The sequence below is a fragment of the Liolophura sinensis genome, chromosome 7 (assembly GCF_032854445.1).
Source record: "Liolophura sinensis isolate JHLJ2023 chromosome 7, CUHK_Ljap_v2, whole genome shotgun sequence".
NCBI lineage: Eukaryota > Metazoa > Mollusca > Polyplacophora > Chitonida > Chitonidae > Liolophura > Liolophura sinensis.
Window position 1 is genome coordinate 54,519,817 of NC_088301.1, and position 21,718 is coordinate 54,541,534.

Here is a 21,718-nt window from a genome sequence, read left to right on the forward strand (position 1 = left end):
ATTATCAGCCTCCCCACCCCACCCCCATCCCCTCAAAAAAAAACAAAAAAACTTTAGGTATGAAGATTTAGAAGGAATATTCAGATATTTGCTGATGGTGATTTCCAATGGCTGTGCATGTCAAGTTTAAAGTTCATGCATGAAATTCAACATGACAAATGCAGAGGGGCTGGGCGATCGCGTGTTAGAGCTTCGCCAAAACTCCTATGACCCGCGTGTTTATCAAGATTCGCACTTTATTAGACCTGTCAGTGACTAATAATGAACAGTGAAAAACTCATAGACAAGGTCAGTATGGGGTCAAAAATGTCAGTTGAGGGAAACAGGATTGCGCTTTAAACCACTGTAGAGATATCGCAAATGTGACATTCAACGGCCATCATCATGAAAGCCAGTCAGTAATTAGACGCAGTTCGCCATGAATTATAACTTATAGGAAATATCTACAGAATATAAGGATTTATTTATTGTATGTAACACAAGTAAATGTAAACAAAGTATGTGCGTTTGACGTAGAAGGACACTGTATATTAGATCAGCTTCAAGCCATTTAACCATTATAATTATGGGAATTCCAGATGAATCGATGATCATTGGAATTTCATCTTCAACTGTGGTTGATTGAATATTATACGACAGTATCATGGAGTGTACATACTAACCAGGGGATAACTAAATTTAAATTACTGTTCCAAAACTGCAACTTTGATGTGTTCAAAGCTGTTTCCATCATCTGTTGAGGTTAAATTTGTGTTATTATGGTAGAATTTTTCAGTTGCTGTGTCCCTGCTGATGAAGTCAATGTATCTTTGAATCTAGTCATCGAAACAGAGATCCAAAGACTAATGGCCGTTCTGCAATGACAGATTGCAATACAGCGGACTATTTGTACAAACTTACATATGTAACATTACCAATGCTGAGCTTAGTTAAACCAGGATATACTGGAATATTGAATACTACATGGGTTCTGCAACTATTACCATTGTCCGAAGAACTTACGTGAACAGGGTATTCCCGGGCTTTGAAACGCTCGCCCATTAGAAAATCTTCGTTGACTTTAAGATCAAATGGTTTCAGCAGTAAATTATGGTTATATTTCCAAGAACAGAAACACGAGAATTTCAAAATACCAAAGGTATGAACTTTATCTACAGTGAACATTTAGAATAAAACTCTATCTTAGGTAACTGGACAAGAGTCCGCATTTCATCGGGTACTATTTGTGCCAGCCATCACACTGTCGTGGCTGTTGTGGTTTTACACCGTATGCTGTAAGCCCTTTAGATATAAACACGCCGTTGCAAAACGGTGTCTATCAAGTCACCTGCATTCTACCTAGCTGTCATTCTAACCGACTGACTAGCCTTAATGAAGTTCAGTATGTCGTCGTGAGGTCATTAACATCCGTAGCCGCCCAGTTCACCCCTGATTAGAGTTTTATTTACGAGGGGTCAGTGCTAATACGGCTTGTTAGTCCGAACAGGAGAGATGTTAAGAATATCTGTTAAGCCTACCGAAAATACCTACTTAAGTTCCACCATTGAGGCACCTGCCTACCCAAATCCATTGCGCTAATGGTACCTATTCTTAAGGTGTAAATCCGACGGCCTTTAAATGGAGATGAGATCTGGAAATCTGATAGGTGAAAAGGTTGTCACCAAGGACGCCTTTCTTGTAGCCACTTCTTGGCTGAATTGCACAGTTATCAGTTTCTTCTGACTGACGAGCTCTTCCATTACACTCTGGTGCCTGACAATAAGATGAACGATAAGTGACTAACACTCTCACCATTGACTTTCCGAAGAGGGCACCTCCAAATGGATAAATCGAATTAGCTGGCAGAGTAAGAAGCCGTGTTTCTGTTCACCCACACCCGGGTGTTACCCAGGGCTGATACCCAGATGGTGAAAATAAATGTAGAGAACAGAGTAAATTTTACACTTTTTCAAATATGAACATAATGTTGACAGCCACATTAGGACATGTTAAAAAATAAACAGAAAAAATTACTCCGACAGCTGAATTGCTGCCTTTGCGAAACGACCCGATTTGGTTGCGGACCACACCACTACTCACATATAGCCTCGCGAAGTGTGGTTTCTCAACACCTCCCATTTTAACGCTTTATTCGGCCGCAAAAGTTTATCACTGAATATCTTACTCTACTTTATGTTAGTTTAATTGTAGCTAGGGGTTATTTCTATCAGAAACAGAATATGTCTTTTATATTTGTACGAATACTTAAAATATAACTATAATATCAAGTAATTACTGTTTGCAGTAAATATAAACATACTTGCATATACATGGTACAGTATACAATGAATAATTTATTTATTTGACTGGTATTCTACGCCGTATTCAAGAATATATCCATAAAACAACGATAGACAGCATTTTGGTGGAAGAAAACATTTGCATGTTTCTGGCAAACCCAATAACTCCATATAACAGCCACAGGCAGCCTGAAGCATGTCAACTGCACGTCCACGTTCAACATTTATAAGGCGTGACATGAGAATCGTGTCATGGCTGCTCTCATCACTAGTGCAATGATCGGATGTGTCAGGTTAGACCTAGACCGTATGGTATTCGCTCAAATTAGCTACCTTGTATCACCCATTGTCAATATAATTCATTTCTCGAAATGTGAAATTTCTTTTATTGTTCAGAGCTACAGACCTCGCCCACACTTTGTATATAAATCATATATGGATTTAGACAATATACACTGAACGCGGGTATTAAAACCCCCATTATACCCTTCTCAACACTGGCTCAGCGTTAAACTTCCACACCCATGTTACAAAGTTCCCATTATACCCTTCTCAACCCCTATAATGTTATGATAACAAGTTTATGAACTCTCGATGCGCGTTTACTTGAAGTGAAGTCACTTTTATAGAATGTTCTATTTAAATTAAGAGATCTTCCTCGGGTATTGTAATCGTGTACATTAGTTTGTGGGAAAATATAGCTATTAAAAGTGGTTGGAATTAATTCTGGGCGAGGGAAGAATTTATTCGTAAGATCGAGAATTTGTTAAATTCCAATGGTGGCAGGATTTCTGGTAGGCGTTTTGAAAGAGATGTGAGGCGAAGTGCTCGTTTTTGTAGAATTTAAAGTTGTCTGAGGTGTGACTGATAAGTGTTTGCCCTAAATGCGTTACAATAAGGTAAGTAGGTATACCAAAGAATAATAAAGGATAAACAATAATTTTTGTTGATTGCATCTATGATATTATTTAGAATACTAATATTGCGTGAAATTTTCTCGCATACACAAGTAATATGAGAATTAAGATGCAAAATCCTATATATTCTCCCGCATAACATAGAAATGCTTTTAGACGACTGATTAAATATGACATATCTTTATGTCGTCCGTAAGATAACATTTTTCTCCCACAATGCTACTAGATTTCATATTTCGTATATTGCGTTCACGATATCAGAGCTACAAAACCCTATGTATTTAGAAGATATACGATAACAAATGCTTTTGGAAAGCGAATCGACTTGTAAACTTGACATACCATCAACCATATAAGAATGTCTGTGGAAACTTGCTGCACGGTTTTACATACTAAGAAACATAAGTACTTACTAAGTGCAGCATACTGCTCGGAAGGAAGGTCATCGTGAGTTACAATACTTACGGGTTAAAGCGAGCCATCATCCTTGTCTCGGATGTTTAATATGCATTAAAGCGAATATTTTAGCCATATGTCAGTCTTTCGTGAAATAGTGGATGTGGGTTAATACAGATGTACAGTATACAGATTGCAGGTCGCATCTGTCACGATGTGTTTTTTTTGTTTTTTTTGCATCTGTCACCTTATACAGTTAGTAAGGCACGATGTATATGATGCATCGCAAGTGTATTAACCGGCTTTCTAATTAGTCAAAGCTGTAGAGCGCAAAAACGCGGATAACAAATCAAACCCATGATCCCTACTTACAATAGGTTCTCAAAATATGACATGCATACACGTGAACCTCATGAATACACGTGAACCTCAGTGCATGCAATGTTTTCAGAAAGTATTAAAAGCCAGTAATTCCTGTTTACTAAAATATAGGTGTATAGTGTGGTTCTACCTAACCCTTAATAAAAGCACGTGTATATTATGTTTATATCTACTAAAACTGTATCCGGCCTCATGACACATGGTAAATGTAACAGGTTAAGATCGTCCAAAAAATTGTATCGTACACGAACAAATCGTATTCATGAGAATTAATACAGAGCAAAACATACAGCCTTCTTGTACATAATTGGATTATTTTTGATGGATGATGGCTTTGCTATGTTCTGTATGAAATTAAATCATCACACATATAATAGATTCAGTTAGCGACAGTAAAGAGGCAAAACAATTTTATCGTGTCATCTTGGTTTGCCTCTTTCGGAATCGATATGCCGGCCTCAAAGGCATAATTGAATCTAGGATGGTTGGCATATTTTACACCCGGGTTTAATGTCTACATATAATGGATCTTCTGTGTATGCCATGCGACATAATATCTGGGCTAAATTAACTTTCGCGAAATATCATTTCTTTCTAATATCGGAAACTGTTAGACCGGCGATTCGTTTGAATGCTTCTGCTATCTTGAATCTAAATTCTATAAAAACGATACCAAATAGAATGAATACCATAGGTTGTATGGATTTCAGGGAAAGCTGTTTTGACACCACGAATATCGTATATTAAAACAATTAGTACATATCATTCGCTATTTAAGTGAAATATTTCATTTATACAAAAATGGAAAAATGATTTTAACCTTGTTTTCATAAACAATGTTCTAGATTAGATAACGGATTTATATAAATGGATTACATAGGTTTTTCATTTGACAACTGTTGACTGCTTCTCTTTCGAGAAAGTTAACTTTCGCTCAACTTAACAAACAACATATACTTTGGGAAGTTGTGATGCTAATATAGCACTTTATTTCAGACTTATTTCAAATACAAAATTGGTAACTTTGAAAAGGTTTTTGAAGTAGCTATTGAGGTGATCATGAGTGGATTGAGCTTGCTATTGTTCAAAATGGAAAGGACCCCCACATAAGCTGTTGCTCGGAAGAATGAAAATCGGGAGAGAAAAGAAAGCAATATGAATTGTTAAGCATAGAACAGTCGATATGGCCTTTTCTGCTATAAACAAAGGGTTAATATTTCAAAAAATAATTGTAACTGTATATTGCTTGTCCTATGGATACCCATGGATACGTTTTGGACAACGATAAAACACATAGGGACCAAATCTACAAATAAGCTGTACATTCTTTATAAGGTAATTAATGCCCAGTACACTGGTATGTTTAATTGGTATTTATTATGGCAGTAAGTTACATATCTAAGGCTGTATGCATGGTTATGACATTTCCCTGTTGAGCCCAGATTTGCTTTTTATCATATCTCCGGCGTATATAACCGAAATGGGGTAAAATGTCTGACGGTAAGATGTTTTGCTAGCCTTTGGGAACTGATTATCTTCTTATCTTTAGAATCGGTCATCGCTCATTAGAAAACCAATTCACCAATCGAGCGTTTCCCGACATCGCGAGAGCTTCCAAAGATTCGTTATAAGAATTCAATTATGAAAGAGAATCGATGAACCAGTAATTTGAACGCGGCTTTTGGCACATTATCACTAGTTAAATGTTTCCTTAGGTAAAGCTGGCCTTGAATTAGATTTCGCCCAAAGGCTTACAGTACAGAATCTGTGTCCGGATTGTCAGTCACAGTCGGGACTGTTCACATTTCCAATGGTTAATTGTGTGAGGAAAACATGGGGCGACTAACTTTGTTAGAGATCAGCATTAATTACTGTTCCAATTTGTATTTTACGGATTCAGCTTGTTAACCAGAAAGTTCGTCTTTAGGCCCGAAAAGGCATTGCCATCCACAATACACGTATCTCCCATACAGATGGGAACACCATTTACACCAACAGAACGCTATTCGTAATGACATATTACACAGCAACACAGGTAAAGAGCGCCGCAGAGGCAAAACCAGTTAACAAAGATACAGTGCTGCATTTTATTTGTTTCGGTTATCTTTCATTAGTCCTGACTGCCTTAGTTATTTAGAACAATTTAGAGATTTAAAGATTTTCTGAATCAGTGGACAGGTAAACAGTGCATGGATATTCCACACAGCAGGTTATAGAAATATTAAATTTCTGTGCCTATATTTAATGTCCTGCATGACAGCTAATCGTGTCTCGGGAAGCATTGGTTTCCGATTTATGAACACAAATATATTAATATAGTTTGTACTTTGGGCAACGGAAATACTGACCTTGTCAACGGACATAACTCAGCGAGTGTGATCCGGCTCACTATGCATATAGCTGGGTGACCCGCTCATCCATGTGACTGACCCTTATTTGTGATGTTGTGGTGGCACACAAACAAACGTTGTAGATTTATGCACTTTCATTAATAAATATTAAAACTTAACTGCGGATATGCTGGGCAGAAAATGGCAAAAAATGCCGAAATGGCAAAATGTACTACTTAACCATATTAGGCGTCTATATATTTTACGTCCTCCAACAAACACTCAAGTTCATGCTATGCTTCGATTTTGCCGCATTGGTTGCTGGGTACTCTGGACGGACTGTTATAGTGAGCACGTTGAATGGCCTTGTAGGCCTACTTCATAGACAGTTGTGCTCAGAGCCCAGCTTCCTTGTCGGTTCGCACATACCCAACAAAGCCACACAGGAAGGAAACAAAATGATGTCCGATGTTAAATTTCCGCGTGATACACGGAGAGCTATGACAGCGCATGTCCCGGAACCAAGCAGCCAGCTGTTGTCCCTGGATCGATTTAAACCTATTTCAATGCTTGATCTTCACAGCACTGCTAATCTTAACGAAGTGGGAGGAAAACAGTTAACTCTCCAGTCGCGATGATCAAGTCACTCGCCAAGTGGCGTACATCAGTCGCGCCGGTCCTGACACGGTGCTCTCCTAAAGACTAATGCTGTTGTTGCTCACGCTTAGATACTAATTCTGTTTACCACTGGGATATATCGCCAACGACAGTTAGGGACACTGATGCGGCGTTACCTTCGTGGGTATCATTGAATGCGTCTGTTACCACGGCTTAACAAATGAAACATGAGCGTTCCGGGAATATGGTCGACGTTCAACATAACTTATTTACTCTGGACTGGTAAGTTTACTATTACTTTTCAGACAGGTACAGAACAGGTGTGTGGCAAGGAACAGGTGCTCGTTTGTGGTAAAAGTTCATGTTAACCAACCCAATGATAACTATTTAAAAGTTCTGCTTGGCTTTCGTAATATTTCAAAAAGTTTTCGTAACATGTTGATTAGTATTATACCGTTGTCAAATGTACTTTGTGGGCTTATGTTCCTGAATCTGTTGACGGTCACTCGTAAGTGGTTCCTTTTTTTCGGTGTTCTTAAAGCCAAATAACTGGGCGTTTATACTGCACGCCTTGATTGATTGTGCATATGATATATTAACATACCTACTGAACGTTTGCAATCACACCTGCATGTTTAAAGTATCGATCCAGGAAGCGTTCATGTCCGCGCTCCAGGGGTTTAGATTAGCCGATTGCAGAGTTAGTATTATTTCCCCACAGCAGTTGTTCCAGTGAAACAGTGAGGAAAACATGTGTTGCCCTTGTATCATGTATTGTTAATCCCAGTGCAGACTGCGCAACTCTTTGTATATTCACATTCACATAAGTGGTATTCATTGGGGGCCATTTGTCGAGTGTGATAACGAGTTGGCTGTTTCATGTACAATCCATATTTACTACACAGCATATTTATCTACACAGCATTGCATTAAGTAAACCATCTTCAACCGTTATATATATACATATATATATATATACATATATATATATACATATATATATATATATATATATATATATATATATATATATATATATATATATATATATATATGTAGGTAAATGCACCAACACGACGCCTGTCTTTCGCGAAACTTATGATGGATTTTACCCTATAAAAGTTATGTCGAATTACGGATATATATATATATATTTATATATATATATATATATATATATATATATATATTTTCTCTCGCAAATGGACATTCTAGTTAGGTTACATTGAGAGTTAGGGATTTTAGGTGGGGTGGGGGAGTGGTTGTATGTACATTTCGTCCTCAAAACTGAAGATTTGTAATTTCAGGTAGCCGTTGACATAGCTGTAGTCTTTTATACATGTATATGCCGGGCTGACGCGACATATTAGTGCTCCGTAATTCGACATAACTTTTATAGGGTAAAATCCATCATAAGTTTCGCGAAAAACAGGCGTCGTGTTGGTGCATTTACCTACGCATGGGGTAATTAAAGTTGTTGTTTTCAAAGTGAAATATCGTCTCAGTGATGTACTATATGTCTGAAGTACACTGGGTATCGCTTTCTCACACGCATTACGGCACAAGAAACTAACATCTTCAGCAAGAAATTTCATTTTTATGGTTTGGCACAGGAAAACATTTGATATCGTTGGCGTAAGTCTTGATCATGGCTCAGTTTCGTTTTTAAGTGAGGAAAGAAAGAGCTTGGAACCATGCAACTAATAAAGGACTAGACAGTCTAATGACCTTTGTCCTCCGGTGAAAAGTGGTTGTTTTTCATTTGACGTGCAAGATAATATATACCATAATGCCTTTGGAAGAATTGGATCAGTGTTGCAAGCATCAACACTACAACAAATATGGCCCAAAAATGAGTAAATAACGTTTAAATTCGTCACTTTATGCAATGTTTATGGACTATTCCTAGACAGCATTGTGTTGTGATCAAAGATGCTTTCCTCTTTATCCCAGTGTCGTATGTCTATACCTACATCAAGCGGAGAAAGGTTTATACAGTGCTGAAGCTGATAGTCTCTTGTGGTCTAATTCAGGCTTCCATGTGATGATGTTTTCTGCTGTGTATTAGTTTTTGTGAGCAAACAGGCGATTCATTTACATTAAAGATTTGCTTCTCTTGCATTATTAATTTGAATAATAGTAGTGATTTGAGTCTTGTCGCACGTTACCCACGATCTTACATGCCATTATACTTAACCGGTGAAGAACTTAAAAGCAGCTGTATAAATACTAGACCAATGTCACAGTAAAGGCTAGAGCGACTTTAAGGGGCTGTTAACGGAATACTGAGGTATTGCACGATAGGACACTGATGCTACGCTATCTGCCGTTAAACTGACAGACATGCTTGCTCTAGAAAATCGATTTTCAAAAATTGTAGTTCAAATTTAAAATCCCAGGAGGGAACCAAGTTCTAGCTCTTTAGGGTACTTCCCTATCCAGTGAAGAACAAACCACTGCATCAATAACACACCATTTCTCTATTCAGTGTCGGTTTTCCAACACCGAATAGTAAACTCCTTTAAATTCATCGGACAGCATAAATCCTTGTGACGATGAAACCTAAAAGTAACACTTTCATATTCTAGTCCATTGGCTTTGGTTGTGTGAGTTAAGATTTATGCTCAGTTGTCTACACATGTTCGGGCATTTTAATGACCGTAATTGTATCCTTTCATCGCCTCTTCCTTAAGTGTTAAGACCTGATAACAAGCATGTGAAGCCATATCTAATCTACTGATGACACTAGAGCGGGCGTGTATAACAGTGTTCCCGCATATATAGATATATACATATTTGCTGTATATACTGGTATACAAGCCTGGAGCCACCGACCTGCTTTCTGCGTGGTTGAGTGCCATGTGGTTATCAGATATGATTAAGCATGCTTATGGACTTCAGTCTGAAAAGCAGGTGATACAGGGTTAATTTCGCTATTCTATATTCGGGGACGACAACAAAGCCATTTTGATTCACAATGCTAGTGTCATAGCAAGATCACAAGGGATTACATACATACACTATTGCTATTACACCTCAGTAACAAAGGTCAGCTATGGTGGTAGGATTCTTCGTTACTATTGCAGGTAAGATCCTTGTCAAACTCTGTTCAAAGTATGTGCCCAACTGTAGGTGTTACAGGATATGGTTGATTACCTCCTGTTTATATGCTTATCATCAACCAATCATCCAACTATTTATGCATATATATGCAGCCTTGTGTGGTGTTGAAGGCTGCATGTAATTACTAATGCCATTGTGGACCATATGAGGAACTTTTCAAGATGGCAGTGTTATATTACATAAACTACCTTTATTTAAGACAACCGTTATAAAATGATTAAAATGCCTTAACCTCTGAATAAGCAAGAATCTTATTGCAGAGGTATGAACAGCAGTTTTAACCCGGTAAGAGGAAAAGGACGATTCATCCTTCCATCCAGCATGTTAATTCCGAAGACGGGTGATTCAGTTTTCAGTCTAACAACCAACCACTCAGTAAAAATGCGTAATTTTATACTGACTGCATGTCCTAAGTATACGTCTCCATGCATTTTGAACAAACCGTAAATATAATGAGAGTATTTTCCAATGATAAACGACACAGAGATTGTTTTTGGCCGGTGTCGTGTTACGAGTGCATATAAAGGCAAGCAAAATACATATAGAAAATCTCATGACCTTCTAGAGCACTTCTCTCGAAATTCTGGGTAAAAAAAAGAGAACTCTTTTGAGATTTGTTTGCTACATGGAGTATGAAGCCCAAAAGTGTAATGCTGTTTCTAGAAAACGCTAAATAAAAAAACTATGGAAGATCCGAGATAGCAACTTAAAAAATCGTAAATAAATGACAAGTGGATTCAATCCAGAGACGGACTGCTTGACGTCCAATTTCGAAGATCCCATTCTACGAGTTCTACCACTATACAAGCTGGCGAAGTGGCGGACTACGAGTGTTGACTTAGGGCCGATCGGTACTAGCCTTGCCTTCAAATCGATTAGTTGTGCATTAAAGGGATTATCGAACTTTGCAGCTCATCAGCTGGTCGAATATCTTCTCAGCTGCAGCCCAAATCGCCGAACACGTCGGCAAACTACATCTTTTCTCTTGTTGTTTTATACTTAATTTCAATGTGTGCTTCGGAGTATTGAGTGAATCCATCCGCTGGTGTACAGAGCTGATCAAACAGAAGGCACCAGTAGTTACAGAATATCGAGGGCTTTGTGGATTCGTTAAGTTGCAAAGGTCCCAGTTACGCAGGAACATGCAAAAAACGTAATGTTTTGGTCATTCCTTTTTTATACATGATACACGAACAGACAAGGGCATTGTGCCGGATGAGTGGACAGTTCATACCATAAGCTCTGTCTCGTGATTTGAACTCAGCAAGAGGCACATCAGGCAATAATCAGCCATAGTATTCCGTGCTTTGTTTTCAATCAAGCCTTCATCTACCACTACTTAATTGTTTATAAGACAGGCAACATTATTCTTGCCTGATATAAACAAGGTATCCTTTTCAGTCAAAACAAACAAATCAACTGGTACGTCAATGAGATAAACCTTCGCTTTAATTATTGAAAAATGATGGATAACCCACATTCTCAATACTAAAATCATTACAAATTCAGGTTACAATGGAAAAACACGGTCCTTCTTTTCCAAATCGATGCCAAAAGGTGTTGTCTTCTGTTTCACCTTGTTTTGTTTTCGTCGTGTATTGAAGCAGCTATTTACTGCATACATTTTTAGAGCAAGCATTCAGAGGTGAATAACTTGCGTGCTGAAAATTCCGTACTGTTTGATCAGCTCTGTATACTAATTGAGGACTTTACTCAATATGGACCGAACACAGACTGGCATTAGTATAAAACGATCAGTAATCGTTTTGATTTAGGAGGTAGTTTAGAACGAGCAGTGTTCTACAAGCTTTACAGGAAAGCATGTGGTAACAGCATAAAGACGCATTACACAGCTAGTTTATAAATCCAGCAGGTCAGTCATCCTCTTTAAGTGGAAGACTATAGAAGACTTCAGTATAGATAGTAAAATCAGAGAAACGAAGACAATGTGTTAGGCTGCATGTTTAGGCTAACAACTTTAATTGGCACGTCAAGTGCAAGAGTCGAAAATGTCGCATTTGGGATATTCAAATCTGTATAAAATCATTGTATAAAATCAACACGTAGCTTTTTGAGGGAGGAATTAAGAGGAATTAATAAAATCTAAAAAATATAATGATGTGATTCATTGTGACCTAAATATCATAAATGTTGAGTAAAACGAATTTTTCAAGATTAAATTATAATGGGAAACTTTCGAAAATTGAGCTTTATTCTATCACCTCTGCAAACTGTTAGCGGACCTGGTTTAGCAGTCTTAACCATAATCTGATATGGTTAACTTTTTATATTAAAGTCCATCGTAAGAGGACAGCTATAACTCACTTGCTAGACTACTAAACGTTGGTGTGTAATTGACTTGTTGTTTCATATCGCTTGAGACGATCCTGTATCCGTTTGCTCTACTGGAAGAGAATAAAGTGCTAATTAAGAAAAGTGCCATTTCCATATTGAACCAGTGCACAGGTGCTTGACTTTAACAAAGCACATCCTTGCCTATTGTTCTCCTCATGTCCGCATACCACTCGGGTAAGGGTGGCAATCCGTTTTATAAGCGGACTGTGCTACCATCGATTTGACGTCAGACTGAAGTTCCATATTTGACATTCACGTCCTGGGGCGATAGTATTACTTAGAATTACAAACACAATAGCCTGATGCTACTCCATGGAGTCTCGACTAACCGGGCGTCACTTCCTTGATTAGCCCAAATCTAAAACGTGTTTTGTTTCCTCGGATCAGCCTGGGGCTTGTTTGGCTGTTACCGATTTATCCCAACACAGATACAATATTTTATAAGAGCTCTTCCTATTGCTGGTTACCTAGCTATTACCCGGTCGATTCCACACTCACTTGCCTGATACTATCCTTTAACGTTGCTATAAGCATTAGAAAACAGAAACCACTTGAGTATAAGATACTGACAAGTCTAAGGTACACAGAAACGTCCACACTGCTTGCAGGTTTAGAACAGTCATACAGAACGTTCAAAACGTGTTATTTGCCAATAATATTAGACGGAGTTCATAAAAAGTCGATTACACATGTTAACGGATGGTAACGTTTTTTTCTTGCTACTTCTGCAAAGCCAGGGAAAAGCCAGGGAATATGTTGTTTAGATTAAAAATGTGTGTGGAAAAGTGCACGTTTAATATATCTAGTACGCCGCCGAGGTTATGTGTATGTCTGAGAGGATTTCAGGGGCGTTGTAAACGTGTCTTTGATATAAGTGAGGCTGAGCTTCTCCACTGCATGTCCAGACGGCTGAATTGTCCCTTCAGAGTCGTAGTAATCAATTCCGTTCACACTACTTTGGTGAATCCTTACTCTTCTTGTGTAATGATCTTCAACCCCACCGTTTGAATTCAGGTTCCTATACTTACTCCACTCACCCTGTTGAATTCGCAGTGAAGATTCATGCCTCTATAGAAATTGTAGGTCCGCTTGCCTCTCCAAATTATGCGTTACAAACAGCTCAAAACCGAGTTAACGATTTTTGCATGACATATATGCACTGCGTATGCACCTACAATTGCAGTTTAATGTACATTAAGACTTCCATGTGATTTGAATATCGACAGATGCGGATTGTTTTGTCAGCCCACTACCGTTACCTAGGTATAGGGAGCCAGCTGGTTTGCACCCCGTCTCTCAGTTAGTCGGTCAATCACAGAGCAGTTTTCCAGATTTTTTTCTCCAAAAACAGTTCATATTGAATTCACACTGGTACATGGCTTATCCATGGAAAGTTACAGATCACGTTCAAGTTTTCCGGCTGATTTGTCAACTTTGGACAAAAGTGTGACCGTCTGTGTCCACTTTTGAACACTTTTGCCGATTGATTGTTTTCCAAAGTGATTAATCGTATTGAGATAAACGTGGCCTACATGGCTTTACCCTGGTAAGTTCGAGTTTTTGCAGGGAACATGTGTTGTGAAACCAGCTCTTTCGAAATGCTTGGTCTTGACACGCAGCAATCGCCAGAGTGAGTTCTCTATAAAGAGGAACAGACAAATGAAAAAGAAACTCACACTTGGCTGCCAAGCTGTCACTCTCTAAAAATAAGCGAAATGAGCCATGTTCGTCATAATTGCAATGTTGAGTCCATGCTTTGAGACAGACGTTCGTATACCAGCCGTGAACCAAAATGGACGCCGTTATGGTCAACAATCACAAGACCATTTCCCAAAACGACTAAGAAGGTATTTGAAGATTAACTTAGGGTGGAATCATGCAAAGACAAGCAGTTAAAAGTATCAATGATATTGAAAGACGCAAGGAATGTTCGGTGGACTTTTACTGTGCACTGTTTTGCAGATTTGTAAAATATGCAATGGTGTATTAGCTGTTGGTGTTAACGATATGGGGTCAGGTTTATAGGGAATTACCCCTAACGCACTGAAATTCCACAAGAGCGACAGTGCTGTTCATGCTCGTTCATCACCAAATCGATCAATACAGAATAAGGCAGTAAAGCACAAACCCGGCTTTTTAACCCTACAATTTATGCTGCTTAGGTCAGTTTAGATTGATGGCATCATGCGATAGTTTTAAATGAGTAAGTGAATACTATGTTTTGGCTTACTGTTGCTGTGCAGTATACAGAAACTAGAAGCTCCATAACACCAGACAAAATCCTTTTACGTATGCGTAAAAAAATGCGTCAGTAGGCGTTTTTTTTTTTTTACATCTTTGAGCGTGATAAATTGTCAGGCTCTACAGGCCGTCACTTTGCAAGTCATCTAAGAGCGGATTATGTTGTATTGACTTACAAGTAATTTTATGTAATGACTTCTAAAGAATTTCAGATTTGGAACTATAGTATTCGAACTTAATCATACAACTCAATTGATTTTTATGTTTTCTCCCAGTAAAACAACGTACAAAAAACGGCGAACTAATCTGTTCAGCTGTAGAAAAAATGTGTAATTGATTCTTTTAAAGAAGAAAGAAAATCCAACAATACACTTTCCGTTACAGATTATGTGAATTGCATTATAAGATTTTGTTTGATGCTTTTGTGGCTGGAAGTGGGTTACTGTGCTTAATCTTAGTTCCATATTTAATCTACTTAGGTGTAAAACACTAGCTGTATTGCAGACATGTGTACGACAATTCCACAGTGCCATTTTTTGTCTGTTCTCAGGTGTTATCGTAGGCCTCCTCCACATCCAGACATGCATAGGCTGTCCAGACGACGCCGTCACACATGTATACGCATGTTTAGGAAATCTTGTCGGCGAAGACGGAAAAATAAAGGTCTTGGCGGGTGATGACGCAAAAGAGTTTTTACCAAAAGTGCTTGTAAGTTGTGTATATTATTGCTATTAATTTTACTGAACAAGACTTTCTGAACAAAATGGCCGCCATCGTAAGCCATGTGTTTTCACAACGCAATTAACACATAAAAATAGTCAAAAGTACTATCCCGAAAGTCTAATGTTTGGATTGGCTAAAGTATTTCGAATACCTTTGAATAACGTGAACATACTTGAACTGCAAATCAGTCAGCAACCAGTTCAATGAAATATCATTCCATTTTGAGTTTAATTTTTATACAATTACAGAGGCATAATTGTTAAGCCTTAATAGTCCCCACGAGCCAGTTGTTTACAAATGTATTTTTAGAGTTTATGTCAGGTTTAAATAATCACTAAACACTAAATGATGCCCTAAATATACAATAATGGCTGAGAAGACAAGATTAAATACCAGGCTTAACTATTTTTAAAATATACCGGGCCCAGAGTCCTCAAGCTTCTTTTTTCTTGGTGCGACATTACATTCTTATTGTCATTTTTTGCACAGAGACGGAAGCGTTGATATAACTATCCATTGCGTCCAGAACGTTTTAACTCAGTGTCGAGGACCCCCACAGGAAAATGCACTTGAAGAGTACACTGGACCCAGCTGCTGATGAAGAAAGCATTTGATACAGCATGCGAGAAGAAAGAGCGTAAGCCATAGGAGAAAACAGATACTATAAGAAAATAAGGAAAACCACATTTTCAAAGCTACTAAATACTTGTTCCAGTACAATATTATGCGTAACTGAAATGTTGATTTTTTTGTGGGTCTGCATTTTTTACGATAAACAGTTTCTGTAGAATTACACCAGTAATCAGTAGTTGCTACGCTTCGAAATTGTGCAAAAACGGTTTTAAATAGTGTTGTCATTGGTTTAGTATCGCATTCTAGTGATTTAACCACATAACCACTGTTCAAGAGAGGCTACAAAACTCAGAAGTATCATACATTGTGATTGTCTTGATCAGATCGTCCTCTTTTCATCTTGGAAGAGCTTTGTAAGCTTTTAGAACATGTAACTTGAGTAACTCTTCATTGCTTAATAGGAAGAAAAGAAAGAAAATTGTCTGGAACAATTCATTTGCTGAAATGAATAAGCATTTCCAGACTGAGAGCGCAGACTAGCACAAACGTGTTCAACGGCAAAATTAGATTGAATCGCCTGCTAAAATGAAAAATTAGCCACTGATGATTGAAGTTTTTACCTTAAAAGCCAGCAGCCATTTACCCCCAGCTACATGTATATGAGGGTATATCATAAACATGCGTCTTCCACGAACCTGGCAGAACAAAGGGTGGTTAATACGAAAAACCACGGCATGGACAGTTAAACTATAGTGCGCCGTCGAGCAAATGGTCACCGGTGAAATGCTTAGATAGTAGAAAGTCATGAACTTTTATTTCTTTTCTTGTCAGATTACTTGAAAACATCCGCCTGTGTTTCGGGATATAAAGACAGGATACAGACCGTGTTGCAAGTCGATGCAAAAACAGTTTTTAGCCGCAAAGGATGAAGCCTACACAAAAGAAAAATATATGGATCTTATGTGCAGGTGAGAAGACACCCGAAATTATAGTGATCTACGTACATATCATGCACATCGATATGTAAAAAACAAATACCATGACTTATTGTCTCAACCAACGACGTATTTCTGTAGTGTTTAGTGGCATGATATTTTACGCAATGTCAACATTGAACACTTCCCTATGCAAGAGGTTGGCCCTTGCTTGACTAGTGATTCACAGAAAAAGGTAGCCATTAAAGCTAATCCTGTGTCTGGTAAACTGTTAAAGAGGTCCACAATAGTTATGTTAATGGTACAATTAATCGTTGGGGAATTTAATGCTGTATTCTGTCGAAAAGGTAACCCTTGTCAAGTTTCACACCAGTATGATCATTCTTTTCTTATTTTTCCACAGTTTTATTCACGGTATAACGCGCTGCACTGAATCCCCATAAGGGTTGTACTGCGACGCGGTAACAGCCAGAACTATAGTGGACTTTATGTCTGGGGTTACACCCGTCACGTGCATTCCGTATTCAAACAAGGCTCAGACAGGACGCTACCGAGTGTTTTAAGCCTGATGTTTCTGCTCCTGCTTTCTTGGATTATTAACGTCTAGGATATCTGGCTGTGTTTTCACATTGTTCACCTTACGTTTCGCCGAGTTGGTATGACCAACAGTGTTCATCTTGCCAACAAAGACATAAATGTGTCATCTTCTACAACAAACAGTACTTTCTTATGAACGTTTCAACATATCGTTGTTTATCACATAAGATCATTAACGATGTTCGGCTGGAATTCTGATCTGTTTCTGTTGCAGTGATGACGCTTTACACTTCATCATTATGGAAAAGAAAATATATACTTCCCACAGAGGAAGGCGATCGTGGATCATACTGGTATTGCATCAATGGCAATGTGACATGAAATGATGTGAATTGAAGAATTGAATTATTTCGCTTATATTTTGAAAGAAAGTGTGCCAAAATATGATCTTCACGGAAAGCTGTATATATACTTTTGGTGGGATAGCTGAAAGATACTTTGATTTTTTATGAGTGTGTTTCAAGCAGTTTGGTTTTCCTGTTCGGTATGGCGAGTAAAATCGAGCTGCACAGCCTGACTTGATGGCGTGCGAAACGTACATTATTTATTATGCAGAGGAGCCTGCATCTTGGTGCTCACGAACTTTTAAATCCACATCCTGTAAGATTCCTAAATAAATTCTTACAGCAAAGCTAAAGAAACTTCTTTCACCTTTGGTATCACTGTTTCTATATATGTATAAATGCTATTAGACTTAAATGTGGTACATGTAAACGTAGGTATACGTCGTGTTACAGAATAGAATGCACATTGAAGGAGTGCATTTAATCAAAACATAAGTACATTCAACCAAAACCAATATGTGGCACCGACGTATTTCTCACCGTTTTAATGAGATTATACACCATTACTTTTTGGGGATTTTCTGAATTAGTTTTGTATAATTACTTTCGTAACGTCCTTTAACTTTTGTTTCAAGCTCAAAGAAATTGTCAGGATCTTTTCAACCACTCTCCTTATAAATTTCTTTGTAAATATTGCAATGTAATAAACTATTATAGAGTAGTGACATTAAGAACTAACCGTCCACTTGGTTCGAATTTTTGACGCTATGCAAATTCACTGCTCGTCTGGTCATATTTTGTGGGAAGAAATGTGAGTTCTGACATGTACACAATAAATGCGATTGTTCTGTAAATTAGTGTGTAATGCTGTGCTGTTTGTAACTTTTTGCGATTGTTTTGTTCTATCTCTGTATAATTATCTGCCATATTTGAATTAGATCATCTCGCGAGATAGTTCATTATCCTGTTGATGCATTAGGCTGTATATAATATATATATATATATATATATATATATATATATATATATATAATATATATATATAATATATATATATATATATATATATTCTGGACAAAATACATAGCAACAGCGTAATGCATAAACACGATAAGTATCTACAGATATAGATATTGAATTATATCAAATATATATTATTATATCATATATTCCCAAATCGTTTGGTTTTCCTAGCATATATAATCAGACTCTGCACGGCAAAAAACTGACAGTTAGATCATTATCCCTTGAACATTTCTACTCTCATACTTTGTGCCCTGGTAAAAGTAAAGGGGTAAAAAGTTCTCGCCTATCCTAAGCGAGATTCTTCTGGCTGCTGGACAGATCGATTGCGACCCAAGACGTATCTGCTTCTTAACCCTAGGATTTGTTGATGAAAGCTGGGGTCATGGCAAACAAACGACAGTTGGAATGGAAAGAGAAGATTAATAAGGTGAAAATCAATAAAAAGGCACATCCTTTAACACCCCTGTCTTTATGGTTGGAATTGTTTCAAACGGGCGGGACTATAAGATACACCGTTTATGTGAGAAGTTTGGACATTATTGAGATGAGCGAGCCTGTTGGAACCGTTCAACCATTTATCACCGTACTATCTGAGCCACAAATCAAAACACAAGATATTCGGAAGCGACCAACTCTTCTTGCTATTCAGTGGAAAGAAATAAATGCATGTCTGTTTGTCGAATAACATATCATCTATTGTGTACTTATGAGGAAAGAGGTAGGCTATAGACACACTGATCTGTTGAAAGTTTCACATGGCTGTCAAAAAACCATGTATTTTACCAAGTGAAGAAAATCTCGTAAATAATGTCAGGTATATATATATTTGGTATCAATCAAGGAACACAATCTGTCCTCGGCTAGGTATATTTCCAGACCTAAAGAATGGAAAAAACTGATGGAACATAGTGCTTAATCTTTGGCATCACTGAAAACTCTTTTTAAGTTTCATTGCTGCCAAATTCAGATGACTGACTTCCATTCACATATTATAGCCTTTGTTGTTGCAGGATTGGGGAGCTTCATGTTATTGCATTAATGAAAAAAATATGATTTGATCATTTCACTTGGTTAAATTTTAAGCTTGAAGGTGTCTCACCCCAGGTATTGCTGAGCTCACAACCATTTTTTTGCCATACATAATTTAATCTTTAGGAAATATGAGGATGCTTCCAATCGTTCGTACAGTGTGAGATGATCTACAATACAATGTATCTAGCTGGAGCGTAAACAGAGATAAAATTCTTTGTCACTGAAATTCGAGCTTATCTTAGGGCCAGCAGAAAAGCTGCTTTGAACGGGGTTTACCTAGACTGATACGATGGAAGTTAGTGGTGTTTCATTGTCGTGGAAGTGGACAGTCTTTGTAAGGGACCGTAACGGGAAACTGGAAATCTCAGTTGGAAAAGGGGGAAATAAGTCAAACGAAAATGTTCACATTACTTTGCGTTGAACAAATCCTTATGGCATCGGATATTGTTATGGAAAACCAGGGTTTTTCGTATCCCCAGTGACAGCTGTTTCCTTATTGATTATGAGCTCCTTTAGGCAAAAATGTCTTCAGGCGTTTAGCCACAGTTTATGAAGATCTAGCTTTGGAATTGGTTAAACTCAGCATAGTAAAGCACAGCTGTGTATGACGTGAAACATCTCCAGATATTTAGAACATTATTCGCTTTTGGCCAATGACTTCCAAAGTGCTGCACTGCCTAATCTGAACCGATATGTCAAAATTGCCAAATTCTTAGCTCAATCTTGGTTTCATAAATTGAAATTAAACATTTCAAAGAACAATTAACATGTGCATTATCAATAAAACAGATGCATTCTCTCTCTCTCCCACACTGAGCAGTTCTTTAGAATCCTAAGGAACGGAATTCTTTTGAAATGTAATATTAAAAACGGTTTGTTTCTAATGTACTGTTAAATCTCTGTGGATCCCGTGCCCAAATTGAGCTAATCCACGACAATAGCATTCAATCATGGTCGGCTTAGGACAAGATCTCAATTTTTTATGATTTTGTCTCTGGAGAAGTTTGTTTTGTAGTAAATAATTGCGTGGTGAACGTGTGATAGATTCTCTGATATTTTTTCAGGAAAAATTAACCGTTTTATGCCATGCTACATTTCACGCATTTGTTGATGTGTAAAACTATTGACAAGTCTAAAAACTCTGTGGAATGTGTAGTCTTCTGGGAGTCAAATTGGGTATGAGTGTCACCTATAAACAATTGGGAAAAAATGGCAAATAAGTTTATACACAAATAGCTAAGTATATGCCATTTATATGACAAATAAAGCTTTTGCTACAAACAGTTACTAATATCATTACAAGATGCATGCAGTGCATTATTTCCAGTCAATTTCAAACCAAGACCAAAACAAAAACAAAGACAGTTAAATTAATATCGTGTGATATGGTTGTAGAAAAAAATGTCATACATCACAATAATGCTTCTTAAGACAACTAAAGGCGGTTTAAATGATACTCCCTGTGATACTTCCCTGGTAAGGCTTTACATCCAAATCACATTCTGTACCGTGAAATGATGTTGCAAAAACGCATCTTCATCGAATGTCTGAGGAAATCTAATTACTGTGTGTGCGTGATGGCTGTATGTTTAGTATTCAAGCGTGCAGATGTAATCACAGTCGTTCGATACTCTAGCCATTCAGCGTGCAAAATGAATTAAGGTATCACCAAAATGGCATATACATTTACATGTATGCAGGGACAACAGAATTGTTCACAACACTTACCGACTTTGTTTACGGCTCTGAATATACACAAGATCAGCAATTTCCAATTCAGTCATTTTGCAGCAAATGAGAGGAAAACAATTTCAGACCTACAAACCATTAGAAATCAGTTAACATTACCCCTGATTTGTAACCATTTTTGTAGCAGCTGTTAGAATCTGGTAACAGTTTTAGTTATGA

General features: G+C 37.7%; 1 long non-coding RNA gene across 1 annotated transcript; it reads left to right on the top strand.

The window, feature by feature from the left end:
• The first annotated feature begins 6,902 nt into the window (after nucleotides 1-6,902).
• LOC135471732 (uncharacterized) lies at nucleotides 6,903-18,553 on the top strand. The gene is made up of 5 exons (XR_010444466.1): nucleotides 6,903-7,203; nucleotides 15,191-15,348; nucleotides 15,853-16,000; nucleotides 16,768-16,904; nucleotides 17,275-18,553. It is a non-coding gene; the product is annotated as an uncharacterized LOC135471732 (long non-coding RNA).
• Nucleotides 18,554-21,718: the final 3,165 nt, after the last annotated feature.